This window comes from Balaenoptera musculus, chromosome 3 (assembly GCF_009873245.2).
Source record: "Balaenoptera musculus isolate JJ_BM4_2016_0621 chromosome 3, mBalMus1.pri.v3, whole genome shotgun sequence".
Taxonomy (NCBI): domain Eukaryota; kingdom Metazoa; phylum Chordata; class Mammalia; order Artiodactyla; family Balaenopteridae; genus Balaenoptera; species Balaenoptera musculus.
The window spans coordinates 44,401,239-44,417,582 of NC_045787.1; the positions used below are offsets into that span (position 1 = coordinate 44,401,239).

The window sequence follows — 16,344 nt, forward strand, 5'->3', positions numbered from 1 at the left end:
TCTGATGAGTTTTAAGGAAACCTGTTATACGTGAGATTTCCTAGGAAAAACCCCTGTCAATGGGGCAAGCTTCGTACCGGTCACCCATCCAGCAAAGCAGAGGCGATGTTCTCTCTAGGTGACTGGCGGGCTTCCAGGCCTGCTGTGGGCTCCTAGGGAGAGGAAAGAGCAGCCCTTTCACTGGTGGACACCAAGCTTGTTCCGCTGGGTGGGAGCTCTGTAAGTGGAGAGCAGAGCACACAGTGGAAAGAGGAGGCGGCAAACTCGATATTGCCTGCTTCTCAGTTTTGCTTCCAGCCTTCCAAGGTTGCCCCCCACCTCCACTCACTGGGGCAGGGAAAGCCGGCCCCGTGCCTCTCCAGCCTGGTTTTACTTTGTGCATTAAATCGTGAGCCCGGTGATCACTCACGGCTGAGGCATCCAATTAGGAGCCACACAAGTAATTTTCCCCAAGCTGCCCCCCGGCACCTTCTGCTGTATCGTATCAAAGTGTGACGAGTCAGTTATGGAGAACGATGATCGCACTCTGTATTGCTCCCCTCCTATGGCAGGCTGGGATTATTGGTGATCTAGATCCACCCAGAAGTATCCAGATATAAAGGAGGAGCATGCCGTACTCAATTCAGTGTTCCTCTTTAGAAGCTGCATCTCAAGTCAAACCGAGATCCTCTATTTGGAAGAGCTATTGGATAAGGCACTGAAGACAATTAAAAGAAAAGTCAGGACTCGGGATGAGAAAAATCCCTACAACCAGCTTTTTAGCTGATAAGATACTTCAGCTCTTTTCTGATGAACAGAATAATAACTTCCTTACCCCCAAACTTTGAGTTATTACTTTAGCTGATGGTTTATGCCTCACAAGAGTATCCGAGAGCCGATGGAATTGTGTTGAGTGCAGGAGAAATAAGTACTATAGGATTTTTTTAATGACACACTGAATTTAAAGATAATCCCAACCCTCAGGTTTAATGATGCACACATGTCCCTGAGTTGACTAAATAGGTCTAGAGATTGAAGGTCGCCACATTCCTTTGATATTGAGTGCAATACAGCACTTTGATACCGCCTGATGCTCTCTTTACAGTCATTGTGTGAGGTGAAATGAATGTTATCTAAGTTTTGCAGATGAAAAACAACTGAGGGCTTCCCTGGTGGCGCAGTGGTTGAGAATCTGCCTGCCAGTGCAGGGGACACGGGTTCGAGCCCTGCTATGGGAAGATCCCACATGCCGCGGAGCAACTGGGCCCGTGAGCCACAATTACTGAGCCTGCGCGTCTGGAGCCTGTGCTCCGCAACAAGAGAGGCCGCGATAGTGAGAGGCCCGCGCACCGCGATGAAGAGTGGCCCCCGCTTGCCACAACTGGAGAGGGCCCTCGCACAGAAACAAAGACCCAACACAGCCATAAAATAAATAAATAAATAAAAGGAAACCTCTTTAAAAAAAAAAAAGAAAAGAAAAACAACTGAGAGTCAAAAATAGTAGGTGCCACTGTAAGGGAAGATACTACTACTCTTCGATTATGAAAATCAGAGTTTTCATCTAAGTTTTGATATAAAATAGTTCTCTGGGTATGAGCTGATCGCTCCTTCTCAGGGCCACACAGCTCTCTCCCTGGAAAATGAGAAGCCAAAACTCTAAAGTCACTAAAGTCCTTCAAAGAAATAAGGACTAGAGAATTCTATATCATAAGGTTAATTAGCAGAAGACCCCAGGTTGGTCTCCATAATTGCCATCTAATTTACTTTTCCTCAGCACATTGCTTTTCTAGTAGCAATGACTTCATTCATTCATTCAAAAAGCACTCACTGGATGAGCCCTATAGGCCCCCCCTTGGATACAGAGTTGAATGAGATTTTGCTCTGAGCATCTCCCCTTAGAGAAATCAGTTTACTGTGTGATTGTGTGGGTTTTGGGTTTACAAAACGGGCTTTTCAATGTAATATGGGAACCCCTATAGTTTTTTATAAAAGAAAGAGAACTCATGCTCCAAAATGTAAGAAAAACAGAAAACAAACAAAAAAACCTCTCATTTCTTGGAAAGATGAAACCATAAGATCCAGATACTTTTCATATTTATTTATTTATTTAATTATTTATTTTTATTGAAGTATAGTTGATTTACAATGTCATGTTAGTTTCACGCATACAGCACAGTGATTCAGTTATATATCTATATATACATATATATGTATTCTTTTTCAGATTCTTTTCTCTTATAGGTTATTACAAAATATTGAGTATGGTCCCCTGTGCTATACAGTAGGACCTTGTTGGTTATCTATTTGATATATAGTAGTGTGTATATGTTAATCCCAAACTCCTAATTTATCCCTCCCCTGCTTCCTCTTTGGTAACCATAGAAATTTATGGTTTTTTAATTGTTACCTAAAAGTCTCTGTAGAATGTTCTACATTCTCTCAAAGGAGACAGGTAAACTAAGAAATTTGCTCATATTTATCAGTGCCAAGTGGATGCATTAAAATGCTAAAGTATTTTTATTCCGTGTTTTGTTCAGGGTTAGCTAATTGCTATAAAAATCCTAAAAACTGAGTAGGCTTATACAATAAAATTTAATTTCTCAGTCATGCTGAGTCCAATTCTGGTTTTCCTGATGGGCAGTTCTCCTGAGAAGGCCTCCTTCAAGTATTAACTCAAGGATCCAGGGCTTCCATCTTATGGCTCCATCATCCTGTAGCTTCAAGATTTCCCTGTCATCACTGGGAAAATAATCGTACTCCCAATGCTTAGTTACCTCAGCTGTGAACCAAACAGCACTTTCCTTTGTATTCCTCTGTCAAGAATTAGTCATACAGTCCCTGCTTGCTGAAAGGGGAGCCCAGAAATGTTCTGGCTAGGCAGCCACTTTCTAACATATATTTTAGTTATTCAGCCATGTTTCTCCAGTAAATACATAGCTTCCGTCTCAAGTTCCCCGAGTGCCCCACCACTAGCTGGTCCACTGGGAGCCCCTGAACAGTCCAGCAACTAAAGGGTTAATACCCAAAAGGAGTTGGACTCCAGAATACTCTTCCACTGCTCTCCCTGGCATCTCTTCTGATTGGTGGTGCTCATTCTGTACTAGTTAGATATTTTGCAGATCACACCTGCAATTCAGGTATCTTTCCAAGCTCCATTTTCCGAACTCGCTGGCTCTAACTTGCTTGTTGTGGTCACTGACCTCCAATTTCAGATTTCATCCTCCCTTTGGGAGCCCCTTTGGACTTGATGACTGGTACCTTCTGAGAATTCTCCATCTTCCCTTCCACCCTGACTTAACAGCCATAGTCCAGCCCCACCTGATTCATGCCATTCCCCTCCTGAGTGTCCTAACCACCCAAGTGGGGAGTCTGACATTCCAAGGCGCACAGAGTCTTCATAATTCCCTGGGCTTTCTGGACTCCTCACTGTCACTCTCCACCACGCCTGACACAGGCTCCTGGCCTCTCCTTCCTTACTGCCTCTCTCTTAGGCTCCCTTCAACGAAGAGTTATTTCCATCCCCTCCTCATCAGAATCTGCCTGGCCAATATTACTTTTTCAGGGAACTCGGAACCCTATTAGCCAAAGTAATGAACACATCTCTGCTAAAATGTCTTAATGGTCTGCCCATCCCAGACAGTGCATTTGTCTGACAGCTGGAGACAGGTGAAGATAAAACCTTAGCTCTAAAAGCAGCACACTCTTGTTCTTTCAAGCACTACAACGGCATCAAACTACACTCTTCCTCCCCTGTCTCTGACAGGCCCTGATTTCTTTCCTACCTTCCCGATTCCCTGCCTTTCTGTTTATAATTTACAATTTATATGCAAAGAATTTTCAGCATCTGACCATTACAAACTGAAAAAAATTGTGTAATCTCATTCTTGGAACCCTAGTTACATGCATTTAAAACCTCAACTCATGTAGCCAGCGACATTTTAAATGAACAGGTATAAAATAGTGGCTTTGCACCAGTTCACATTTTCTTAAATGTGACAAGAGGATTTCTAACTCTGATCTCCATTCAAATTTAAGGTGCAAGATTCATCTTGTGCTAGTGATTTAGAAAAAGGACGATTCTTGCTAAATTCTTAGTAATATCAGGTAAGAGAGCGAAGATCAGAGTCTAGGAAGAAAGAGAGGAAGCAAAACAGGGAAATATGGCAGGAGTACAAGAGAGAGGGAATGGGGGAGGGAAGGCTGGTACAGTTAGACAGCAGAGGAGCAAACAGTAAAAGTTAAGAGAACCAAATGTAAAACTCTGGGTTTTGAATGAAGAATGAGGAATAATAAAGAACGGATTTAGCAAGAAATATAGTAACTCCAGTTGAGTCAGGGGAAACCCTGGGAGTTTTAGATACATGTGATAATTGGCATATGTGTGCTAAACAGGATCAACTCTGCATTCACACATAATGAAGTCTTTCATACCTCAGTTTAATCAGCTTCCATAATTATGGTTATAAATTATAACTAGAGATGCTCCTGCTGGAAGAAGAAATATGGCCATATTTGTTCAGCTGCCATTTATTATCATCTCTGAATTTCTTGTAGCTGTGGTTTTGTAGATGGTTTGAGGACTGGCGTTAACGACTGTGATTCCCCTATGAATTACTGAGAATGGCTAGGAAATCCTTGACACCCACTTTGAAAATCACTTCCACATCATTCTTGTACCTTCCATTCTGGAAAAGACTAATCTCCGAGACAAAGAAAAAAAGGAAAACTCAGAACTGAAATAGAGAACAGCTTTGAATGTTTGGATTAAGCAGGATTACTCATGATCCAGAGGGATCACTTTTTTGGAGCCTAAATTAAATTGGGCATTTGGTTCCACAGGAGCTGGGTAACATCTTTGCTTTGTAGTTTGAATCAAATTCCGTCTATAATATGTCCCTGATACGGGGATGTTAAACTTAGGCAAATCAGACCCTCCTTAAAACCAGATTGTTTCCTGTCACCGTGTAATCTGCAGGATAGTAGCAGTGACCGCAGAGCTCTGATATAAACTATGTCACATCATAGAGTTTTGAGATGCAAATGTTGGTCTTTACTAGCTCTGGTCTTGTACCATTGACCACTTTCTTAATTATGACTGACACTGTGTTTTTCTAGGTTCCTGTTTATTTTGCGTGTTTTCTGTCACCATTATATAAGTCAATAAATGAGGCTGTCAGTAATTCTTTAGATCAGTTATTTCAAAGTGACAGGGGTGATGGGAGATGGTAGAGGTAGCATTCACTCCAGGGGGTATACAAGATAATACATTAGCAGTAAATATTAGAAAATGTATTTATGGCTTTAAAATTTAATTTATGTATGTGTTTCCATACACGTAATACATTGGTACAATAGTACAGTATATACTATGTTATACATGTTATTATATGTGTTTGTAAGTGTGTAAAAACAAAACTATATGAAGAAATTTGATTTTAATCCCAGGGCATTTAATTAATTATTCATGTACTCCATAAACAATTTTTAGTCTGTATTTTGTGCCCTGCACTATACTAGGCACTGAGGATACAATTGTAAACAAAATAAATACAAGTCCTCCATTCAAAGCTTACAGTCTACTTGGAATAGTAATTCTCAGGGTGATGAATATAAGCTTATAACAGAGGAGCTTGGCTTAGTCTAGGGGTGGGAGTTATCAAGAAAGCCTTCTGACTTCTTATTCTTTTATAGTTTTCCTTGGAATTTGGAATATATTTTATAATATCCTGTAATGAATTGTCCCATAAAGTATAGTTTCCACAATCAATTTATATTCCCTAGAAAAAGGGAAAGTGATTTTTTTGTCATAAAACTTAATTTTATATGCTTTCTTTTCTCCATCGCCTACTGTAGAGGTGAAATCGTTATTATATGAGCTGCTGAGCTGGAAGAAGTATCATATCTAACGTGAAGCATGGCCCAGAGGTACAGTCATTCCACTGGGAAATAACAGGAGAGATGCAGTTAATGATACATTGTGACTTGCATTTCCAAACCTCTGGTACTGGTATGCGCACACAGGCGTACACAGCCCCGCAGAGCTATATATGGAATAGTTAGGGGATTTTTTCCTTGATAAAGAAGAAAAGCAAAGAGAAAAGATGAGACAAGTTTGCTAAAACTTAGATGAACTTTTGAGTATTAAACATCTAAGTTAGATTAAAAAATAATTAAAATTTTAAATGAAAACAACTTTTAATAAAATACATGTCCTTCAAAAATCAGGTAACATTTTAGTTTAAAATTACTCTAATAGGTCTGACGATGAGGCCGGGGATGGGAGCTGAGCATGGAGGCCTCATGATGGGCCACCCTGGCATGCATTATGCCCCAGTGGGAATGCATCCTATGGGTCAGAGAGTGAATATGCCTCCTGTACCTCATAGAATGATGCCCCAAATGATGCACCCAATGGGAGGACCACCAATGGGACAAATGCCTGGAATGATGTCTTCAGTAATGCCTGGATGATGATGTCTCATATGTGTCAGGCTTCCACGCAGCCTGCCTTACTGCCAGGAGTAAATAACATGGATGTAGCAGCAGGTACAACACCCAGTGCAAAATCAACGTGGTCTGAACATAAATCACCTGATGGAAGGACCTACTATTGCAATACTGAAACAAAACAGTCTATTGGGGAGAAACAAGATGATCTTAAAAGTCCTGCTGAGCAACTTTCATCTAAATGCCCTGGAAGCAATACAAATCTGACTCTGGAAAGCCTTACTATCACAATTCTCAAACAAAAGAATCCCGCTGGGCCAAACCTAAAGAACTTGAAGATCTTGAAGGATCCGAGAATACCATTGTTGCTGAAGTCTTATTACAAAATCAAGCCTGCACGCAATGATCAAAGCTGAAGAAAGCAGTAAACAAGAGGAGTGCGCCATAACATCAACGGCCCCAGTTCCTACAACAGAAATTCCAACCACAATGAGCACCATGGCCGCTGCCGCTGCAGCCAATGCCGGTGCTTCCACCTCTGCCTCCAGTACTGTCGGTGGAACTGTTCCAGTTGTTCCTGAGCCTGAGGTTACTTCGATTGTTGCTACTGTTGTAGATAATGAAAATACAGTAACAGTTTCGACTGAAGAACAAGCACAACTTACTAGTACCCCTGCTGTTCAGGATCAAAGTGTTGAAGTGTCTAGTAATACGGGAGAAGAAACATCTAAGCAGGAAACTGTAGCTGATTTTACTCTGAAAAAGGAGGAGGAAGAAAGCCAACCGGAAAAAAAAACCACACATATACTTGGAAAACAAAGGAGGAGGCAAAGCAAGCATTTAAAGAATTATTGAAAGAAAAGCAGGTACCATCTAATGCTTCATGGGAGGAAACTACAAAAATGATCATTAATGATCCACAATACAGTGCTTTAGCAAAGTTGAGTGAAAAAATAGCAGGCCTTTAATGCTTATAAAGTCCAGACAGAGAAAGAAGAAAAAGAAGAAGCAAGCTCCAAATACAAAGAGGCTAAGGAATCCTTTCAGCGTTTTCTTGAAAATCATGAGAAAATGACTTCCACAACTAGATACAAAAAAGCAGAGCAAACGTTTGGAGAGATGGAAGTCTGGAATGCAATATCAGAACGTGGTCATCTTGAAATCTCTGAAGATGTTTTATTCTTTCTTTCAAAAAAAGAATAGGAGCAAGCAAAGCAGTTGCAAAAGAGAAATTGGGAAGCCTTCAGAAACATACTTGACAACGTGGCTAACGTGACATACTCTACTACTTGGTCTGAAGCCCAGCAGTATCTGATGGATGATCCAACTTTTGCAGAAGATAAAGAATTACAGAACATAGATAAAGAAGATGTGTTAATTTGCTTTGAAGAACACATTCGGGCTTTAGAAAATGAAGAAGAAGAAGAAAAACAGAAGAGTTTGCTTCGGGAAAGGAGACGACAGCGTAAAAACAGAATCTTTTCAGATATTTTTAGATGAACTGCATGAACATGGACAACTGCATGCTATGTCATCTTGGATGGAATTGTATCCAATAATTAGTTCTGACATTAGATTCACTAATATGCTTGGTCAGCCAGGATCAACTGCACTTGACCTTTTCAAGTTTTATATTGAGGATCTTAAAGCATGTTATCATGATGAGAAGAAGACAATAAAAGACATTCTAAAGAATAAAGGATTTGTAGTTGAAGTAAATACTACTTTTGAAGACTTTGTGGCAATAATCAGTTTGACTAAAAGAGCAACCACATTAGATGAAGGAAATATTAAGTTGGCTTTCAGTAGTTTACTAGAAAAGGCAGAAGCCCGTGAACATGAAAGAGAAAAAGAGGAGGCTTGGAAGATGAAATGAAAAGAATCTGCATTTAAGAGTATGTTGAAACAAGCCACTCCTCCAATAGAATTGGATGCTCTCTGGGAAGATCATGAAGGTCAACATCATCATTCAAAGAATAAGAAACATTCTAAGAAATCTAAAAAAAATCACAGGAAACACCCCCACTCTCAATCAGGGTCAGATTCAGATGATGACAACAGCCATTCAAAGAAAATAAGACAGTGATCAGAGTCTCGTTCTGCTTCAGAACATTCTTCTAGTGCTGAATCTGAGAGAAGTTATAAGAAATCAAAAAAACATAGGAAGAAAAGCAAGAAGAGAAGACATAAATCTGACTCTCCAGAGTCAGATGCTGAACAGGAGAAGGATAAAAAAGAAAAAGACCGGGAAAGCAAAAAAGAACTAGACAAAGATCAGAATCAAAACACAAATCACCTAAGAAAAAGACTGCAAAGTATTCTGGTAATTGGGATACTTCTGGCAGTGAACTGAGTGAAGGGGAATTGGAAAAGCACAGAAGGATCCTTTTGGAGCAACTGGATGATGATCAATAAATTTTACCAAATATGTTTACAGTATGATTTAAAGTCTAATTCAGACCAGGGATTCTATTTTAAGTTCAATTGAAATAACACTGGGTTTTAATTATATCACAGAAAAAAAAGTGCATTTACGTATTGTTATTGTGGACTTTATAAAAGCAAAGGAAATTGAAAACAACTTTTGATTCTGTATCAAGAATCATATTTTCATACAGTCATAACTGTCTTTCTGTGACCCTTTCATAGGGCACTGCAGAATGGATTAAAGGTGGCAATTTACTGATAACTGCAGGTGTATCTACTTTGTTCTAAAGTCTAAATCATGAGGTGATTTGATTTACTTTATAGAAGTTGGATTTTGAAGATATAATGAAAGTTTTTTGATATCTAGTAGTACAAGAAAAGCACCAGCAATGGATAAAACTGCTTTTTTGTGCACTATCCAGCTGGTTAAAGCCAATATGATCTTTTACGGTGAACTCAGAAATAGGTGTTCTTAATGGAAACCTGGTAGACCCTTAACTATAGTGGTGCTATTGAGCACTACTATAATAAAGCCACAATTATTTTTTATGTCTTCTTCTTGGATTGATCCCTTGATCATTATGTAGTGTCCTTCTTTGTCTCTTGTAATAGTCTTTGTTTTAAAGTCTATTTTGTCTGATATGAGAATTGCTACTCCAGCTTTCTTTTGATTTCCATTTGCATGGAATATCTTTTTCCATCCCCTCACTTTCAGTCTGTATGTGTCCCTAGGTCTGAAGTGGGTCTCTTGTAGACAGCATATATATGGGTCTTGTTTTTGTATCCATTCAGCCAGTCTATGTCTTTTGGTTGGAGCATTTAATCCATTTACATTTAAGGTAATTATCGATATGTATGTTCCTATTACCATTTTCTTAATTGTTCTGGATTTGTTATTGTAGGTCTTTTCCTTCTCTTGTGTTTCCTGCCTAGAGAAGTTCCTTCAGCATTTGTTGTAAAGCTGGTTTGGTGGTGCTGAATTCTCTTAGCTTTTGCTTGTCTGTAAAGCTTTTAATTTCTCCGTCAAATCTGAATGAGATCCTTGCTGGGTAGAGTAATCTTGGTTGTAGGTTTTTCCCTTTCATCACTTTAAATATGTCTTGCCACTCCCTTCTGGCTTGCAGAGTCTCTGCTGAAAGATTAGCTGTTAACTTTACAGGGATTCCCTTGTATGTTATTTGTTGTTTTTCCCTTGCTGCTTTTAGTATTTTTTCTTTGTATTTAATTTTCGATAGTTTGATTAATATGTGTCTTGGCATGTTTCTCTAAATACATTTTAAAAAGGCTATTGTGAGGGCATTATTTTGAAGTGATGTTTAAAAAGTTAACATCAAATCAAATTGTAAATTAGCTTAAATATATTGCCTAAAGGACCTACTAAAGAATGTGCCACCAAACCTTAAGTGATGGTTGCAATATCCTTGTCTAAAACAAATCAATGTTGACTTAAACGATTTTTTTAACAGCTGTCTTTTTTTTTTTTTTTTTTTACAATCCGATCTTTCTCTTGCTTTTTTTTTTTTTTTTTAATAAATTTATTTATTTATTTTTGGCTGTGTTGGGTCTTCGTTTCTGTGCGAGGGCTTTCTCTAGTTGCGGCGAGCGGGGGCCACTCTTCATCACGGTGCGCGGGTATCTCACTATCGCGGCCTCTCTTGTTGCGGAGCACAGGCTCCAGACGCGCAGGCTCAGTAGTTGTGGCTCATGGGCCCAGTTGCTCCACGGCATGTGGGATCTTCCCAGACCAGGGCTTGAACCCATGTCCCCTGCATTGGCAGGTGGATTCTCAACCGCTGCACCACCAGGGAAGCCACTCTCTTGCTTTTTTACATTGAGGAAGTCTTTTACCTTCCTTACTCACTGAGAAGTACTGACTTCGTGGTACACATTCTAAAGCATTACTGATTTGAATTTTTTTGTACATTTTTATCAATTATTAAATCTCTTCTAGTGAAAACAAATGCTCTAATAAAAGGGTTATTAAGCATTATCCTATGCCTAAAATATGGTTCCTTATATTTCTTTATATCAGTCATAAACAGATAAATTGAGTCATAAATATCTTAAATGATTATTTTATTTGCATGGTAAACCAGAGGATGAATTGAGAATGAAATATAATAAATGATGAATAAATAATGAACTTTTTTGAACACCAATTCACATAGTTTCTCTCTTACGTGTATGTGAATTATATCCTCTTTTAAAAAATATGGAGTAGACCAAATGGAAAATAGATAGCTAGTGCGAAGCAGCCACATAGCACAGGGAGATCAGCTCGGTGCTTTGTGACCACCTAGAGGGGTGGGATAGAGAGGGTGGGAGGGAGACGCAAGAGGGAGGAGATATGGGGTATATGTATATGTATAGCTGGTTCACTTTGTCATAAAGCAGAAACTAACACACCACTGTAAAGCAATTATACTCCAATAAAAATGTTAAAAAAATATATGGAGTAGTAGTTTTTGTTTATTTTCCTTTTGCAGTATTCTTTTGGCTTTTTCCTGTGTTTATTATTCCATACAAATTTAATTTTGCTTAAAATAGCTTTATTATTTTTATAATTATTATAAAAGTTTATTATAAACAGTTGAAACAATGCAAATATAGTCAAAGAATATAAAAATTATCAAAAATCTTATCCCATGCCTATGAGAATATAATAATTATTATTTTGTAGCATATTCTTCTAGACCTTTCTCTATACATTTATAGATGTGTAGCAATAGGTAAACAGTCTTATATAAATGGCATCCTGTTACAGATTACTCTTTAATCTGCCATCATAGTCATTAATATTTCATATGTATAAAACCTATTTCATATATAAAAGGTTTTTAATTTTTTGTCATGTATTGCTATTTTTTCTAATATCTCTTTTAGTATTTAATTTTCCACAAATAATTAATATGCTTAGAAAGTACTAAACTTCTGTGTTTCCTTTCGGTAATTTTATCTTTGCTTTTTACATTTAAATCTTTGATTCATATAAAAGCTATTCTGGGAAAGGATAGAGGGATCCAGGTTCTTTTTCATTAATCATTTCTCCCCTATTGTTTTGGAATGCCATCTTTGCTTTTCCATTATATATTTGACTAGATTTCTATACAAAGCTTCCATTGATCTGTTTAATCCTGTCCCAGTACATTGGTTTTAATTACTCTGGCTTTATAATATGTTTTTAAATATGGAAGGATACTTTCTTGCTCTATACTCTTTATTGTTCGAAATTTTCCTTTATTACTCTTCCAGATATACTTTAGAAAAATTCTGATAACTTGTAAAATAAAATACTATTGGGGTTTTATTTTGGTCACATTGAATTTATGGACTGATTTAGGGAAAATTGATAGTTTCACAATATTGAGTTTTACAGCAAAGAAAAAACGTTGTCTCTTCATTTATTCAGTTTTTACATTGCACTCTTCAGTAGTGTTACATAATATTCCCTATACAATATCTTCACACTTCTCTTCAAGTTTATTCCTAGATATTTCAAGAATTTTATTGTTAGAGTCAGTTGGAACTTTACTTTTCACTTGTAAATTTCTGTTTCTTTAGAAAAGGTGTCAATTTTTATTGGTTTGTAAGGGTCTTTTTTGTTTTTTCAAAACAACTCTTTATTGAAGTATAGTTGATTTACAATGTTGTGTTAGTTTAAGGTGTACAGCAAAGTGATTCAGTCAGACATATATATATATTCTTTTTCAGATTCTTTTACATTATAGGTTATACAAGTTACTGAATATAGTTCCCTGTTCCATGCAGTAGGTCCTTGTTTTTTTATCTATTTTATAAATAATAGCATGTATCTGTTAATCCCAAACTCCTAATTTATCCCTTCCCTTGTCTTTCCCCTTTGGTAATCATAAGTTTGTTTTTTATGTCTGTGAGTCTATTTCTGTTTTGTAAATAAGTCCATTTGTATCATTTTTTTAGATTCCACATATAAGCGATATCATATGATATTTGTCTTTCTCTGACTTACTTCACTTAGTATCATAATCTCTTCTAAGGATCTTCTCTTTTTTTGCTGTTATTATTTAAAATTGATATGGGTGAGCTTTTATTGTAAATCTGGAAGAAAAATTGCAGATCATTACTTATGCATTGTAAGTGTTTTTAATATATTTATAAAACAAGTATACATAACTAACAAAAGTATGGAAAAAATAAGTTTCTCTAAAAAGTATCAATAAATTAAGTTTTAAATATACATAAAATTATGAAACACCAAGATGAAAGAGTAATATTATATGTATTCATAATTTTACTGATGTAAGGAGGAATATTGAGTTTGGGAAATATTTCCTGTTAACAAATCAACACCTCCCAAGAAGAATAATCTTCAGCAGCCTGAAGGAATGAAGGGAAAATGAAAGGCAATGATCTAGGGAGGTGGTGTAAGACTACATTGTGAAAGATGGTTAGAAGTTTGGAATCTGAAGGTAGAACAACAGGTCTTGGTGAGTGGTTAAAGAGAGAATGAGAGTGAGAAAGGAAAACTGCAAGACTTCTGCTTGGGGACCCTGGTGGGTGACCGTGTCATGGGATGAGATAAATAGTACAGGAGATAACTGAGTTTTGTGTGGGTCATGTTGACTTGGTGGTTGGTGATGAGGTGGTGATAAGACATTTACTTGGTGAGGACCATTGGAACACTTGATAGAGAAGGGAACTGGTGACAGATTTAGACATCATTCGCCTTTAGGTGGTAGTTGAAGTCACGGAAAGATAAACTATATCCTAATTGAAAGAAAAATTATGACAGAGTTTTGTGCATATTAAGTCCCATAGTCTTCAGTTTACACGTAATCTATTTAGGGTGCCTGTTATTCATACAATGACAGCAGCCTAAAGAATAGACGAAGCATTTCAGATGAAATGGCCTGGAAATGAAACCCCAAACTATAAAAATTCATATTTTCTGACTTTCTAAGTTAATGTTTTCTGCATTTGCTTCTCCCTCTTTTTTTGCCCTGATTTCTTCTGCTTGCTCTTTTTGTTAGACGAACTGGCTTAGTCTAAGCATTTGATTTTAAAGCTTAGAGCAATTTAAGGTTTCCAAAGCATTCTTAGATCCACTGTTGGACCATAATATGTCATGTAGGCAATAAAGGATTGCTTGGAGAGTGCAATTTACCTGAAGGAAATCGTTTTTAACAACAGATAATAAAAGGGTTTTCATGGTCAAGGATTTATGGGTTCTTTCCGGGGAACACAGCAAGTTGGAATATATTTTAAACTGAGAAATAAGAAGAGTTTCCAAAAGAGTTTAATTTTACCCTAAGAGATTCAAATCCAACTTTTCAAATCAATTTTATGACAGAGTATATATGTCTGATTATGCTGTTCATAGTTATAATTTAACTGTTTTAAGTCATAGGAACAGTTTCTACTACAGAGAGTATTTACATAATTAATTACAGTTACTATTCAAAATTTCAAATGAAATCTTCAGCCTTAGATGAGCAAATATTTTAGGAAATCCTCATTGTGATGAAAAACCATTAAAAGGCAAACTGCATAAAGCAAGCAATAGTGAAATCCCTTCATGTCATGTTACTTCTCTCTCTTTCTAGTGTCTTTCAAAATTGCATTTGAAAAAAATCTTTGAATTAAATGTTTTTCCACGAATGTGTAAATTTGTTTCATAGTAATGATTGAGAAACATTTGTTCATTTATCCTTTCATTCCACAAATACTTATTGTCTACTGTGTCCCAGGTGCTGTGCCAGGGGTGGGGATATGAAACACAAAAACCTCAGAGAGCTGATGTTCTTGTGGGTGAGACAAACAATACTAAGTAATCAAATATGTAAGTATAGAAATATACACATTAATTTCAGGTAGTGATAAGCAAATTATACATATATGCACATACAATATGTATAATATATAATTTATAACTATATATAATATATACAATATAAACATATATATAATTTCTTTAAAGGTAGATGTTATATGTGTAATAAACCTAGTTTATGTAAAACCCATGGGGAAAAAAGTTGTTTTAAGCAAGGGAGAGGCCACTAGAATGAAAGTTAGTTAACTCTGTTTCAAAGTGATAGTTCCAGAATTAGTGACAGAGGGGGACACTGGGAATCACTGCACACTTAAAAATAGAGAGAAAGAAACAGAAAGCTTGGGAAGAAAAAGAACTGCTTTGTGTGTATCTATTATGTTGCAGGTATAGTAATGGACAATTTACTTATGTCAGCTTATTTAATCCTCCCAACAAAACTTGATGAAATAGCATATCTCCATCTTAACATAGGACAAACTAAAACCTGAGAGGCCAAGTGACTTCCCCGAGGTCTACCTAGTAAATAAGTGTGAATTTGAGATTTAAACTCCAGCTTGCTTCTGTATTTACCACAGTGAGCACTAGAGGAAAGGAGTGTAGTTTAGGAATGAGAATCTTACTTTTAAAAATAAGTAGAATATTATTTAGCAGCCTACTAAAAATTCTTCCATGGTTAATGCATATATTAAAATCCCCCTGTTGGTTGCATCACATATCTCTTGCTGCCTAACAAACCGTGTTAAAGCTTAGTGGCTTAAAACAACAAAAATTTATTTAGCCTACTATTCTCTGGGTCAACAGTTTGACTCAGCTGGGTGGCTCTTCTGAGCGTTGAGTTTTGATCATATTTTCTCACATCTGTGGTCAGCAGCAGAGAGGCTTAACTTCTGAGAGTTGACAGGCTGTTTGCTGGGCAGTGGGACAATGGGGCTATTGGGCCACATGTATCTTATCATCCAGCTGGCTAGCTTGGGTTTGTTTACATGGTACCTTGACAGTTTCAAGAGAGGGAAGAAGCATACAGACCTCTTGAGACCTAGACTCAGAACTCACATATCATTACTTCAGTCATATCTATTGGCCAAAGCAAGTCAGAAGATCAGCCCAGATTCAAAGGAGAGGGAAAATAACTGCCATGTTGTGATAGGAGAAGCTGCAAAGTTATAAAAGGGGCATGCAGACAGGTAGCTTTGAAGAATTGTGGCTATTTTGCAATCTACCACATTAGGCAAAAATGTGAGTTAATTGCATAGAAAAATAATTCTCAATATTGCTTTTTGAAGTCCATACACATGTATGTATTTTTATGAATGCATACATACACATACATGTATTATATAAGTATTTCCCTATAAGGTATTTTATTTCAAATGAATAAGTATAATGAATTGAAATTATGTCTCTCCTTTTGGAAGGGGTAATGTCTTCACTACATATAATATTTTCTTTGGTCCCTTTTGAGAATTTATGCCTGTCCCATAGTAAACTCTCAACAAATATTGGGTGAATAATCCTTTCCAGGCTTTATGTAATCTTTTTCTTCCTTTAGTCCCAGAGAGTAAGAAGCAATCATCTCTTCTTATATCACTCATGTTTGCCAGTGAGGGACATGACAGGACTTTTTTCCTAGATAACACATAGTTTACCCCTCCAGAGTCTGTGGTGGGCAGGACCATTTAGTT

At 37.1% G+C, this 16,344-nt stretch overlaps 1 protein-coding gene and 1 pseudogene across 2 annotated transcripts in view; both read left to right on the plus strand.

Annotated features, from left to right (window-relative positions):
- The window catches only part of RAB3C (RAB3C, member RAS oncogene family), a 306,013-nt gene that overhangs the window by 66,163 nt on the left and 223,506 nt on the right, over positions 1-16,344 (plus strand). The gene's annotated exons all lie outside the window — the stretch shown is intronic.
- Positions 6,247-9,153, plus strand: LOC118893281 (annotated as a pseudogene).